Raw genomic sequence first — 1,262 nt, 5'->3', positions numbered from 1 at the left:
AGAGAGAGAGATTGCGGGGGTGTGAGCGAGAGAGAGAGAGAGTGTGGGTGTATGAGCAAGAGTGAGAGAAAGAGCGTGTGTGTGAGCGATAGAGAGAGAGTGTGCGGGTGTGTGAGTGAGAGAGAGAGAGAGTGCGGGGGTGTGAGCGAGAGAGAGAGAGAGTGTGGGTGAGTGAGCGAGAGAGAGAGAGAGTGCGGGGGTGTGAGCGAGAGAGCGAGAGAGTGCGGGGGTGTGAGCGAGAGTGAGAGAGAGAGCGGGGGTGTGAGCAAGAGAGAGAGAGAGAGTGCGGGGGTGTGAGCGAGAGAGAGAGAGAGTGCAGGTGTGTGAGCGAAAGAAGAGAGAGTGCGGGTGTGTGAGCGAGAGAGAGTGCGGGGGTGTGTGAGAGAGAGAGAGAGAGAGTGTGGGTGTGTGAGCGAGAGAGAGAGAGAGTGCAGGTGTGTGAGCGATAGAGAGAGAGAGTGCAGGGGTGTGAGCGAGAGAGAGAGAGAGAGAGTGCGGGTGTGTAAGCGAGAGAGAGAGAGAGTGTGGGTGTGTGAGCGAGAGAGAGCGAGCGAATGCCGGTGTGTGAGCGAGAGAGAGAGAGTGCGGGGTTGTGAGCGAGAGAGAGAGTGAGTCCGGGTGCGTGAGTGAGAGAGAGAGTGCGGGAGTGTGAGCGAGAGAGAGAGAGCGGGGGTGTGAGCGAGAGAGAGAGAACGGGGGTGTGAGCGAGAGAGAGAGTGCGGGGGTGTGAGCGAGAGAGAGAGAGATTGCGTGGGTGTGAGCTAGAGAGTGAGAGAGTGCGGGTGTGTGAGTGAGAGAGAGAGAGAGTGCGGGGGTGTGAGCGAGAGAGAGAGAGAGTGTGGGTGTGTGAGCGAGAGAGAGAGAGAGTGAGGGTGTGTGAGCGATAGAGAGAGAGTGTGCAGGTGTGTGAGTGAGAGAGAGAGAGAGTGCGGGGGTGTGAGCGAGAGAGAGAGAGAGTGTGGGTGTGTGAGCGAGAGAGAGAGAGAGTGCGGGGGTGTGAGCGAGAGAGAGAGAGAGTGCGGGGGTGTGAGTGAGAGAGAGAAAGAGAGGCGGGGTGTGAGCGAGAGAGCGAGAGAGTGCGGGGGTGTGAGCGAGAGTGAGAGAGAGTGCGGGGGTGTGAGCAAGAGAGAGAGAGAGAGTGTGGGTGAGTGAGCGAGAGAGAGCGAGCGAATGCCGGTGTGTGAGCGAGAGAGAGAGAGAGTGTGCGGGGTTGTGAGCGAGAGAGAGAGTGAGTCCGGGTGCGTGAGTGAGAGAGAGAGTGC

This window comes from Carcharodon carcharias, chromosome 24 (genome assembly GCF_017639515.1).
Source record: "Carcharodon carcharias isolate sCarCar2 chromosome 24, sCarCar2.pri, whole genome shotgun sequence".
Lineage (NCBI taxonomy): Eukaryota > Metazoa > Chordata > Chondrichthyes > Lamniformes > Lamnidae > Carcharodon > Carcharodon carcharias.
This window is presented reverse-complemented; position numbering follows the sequence as displayed.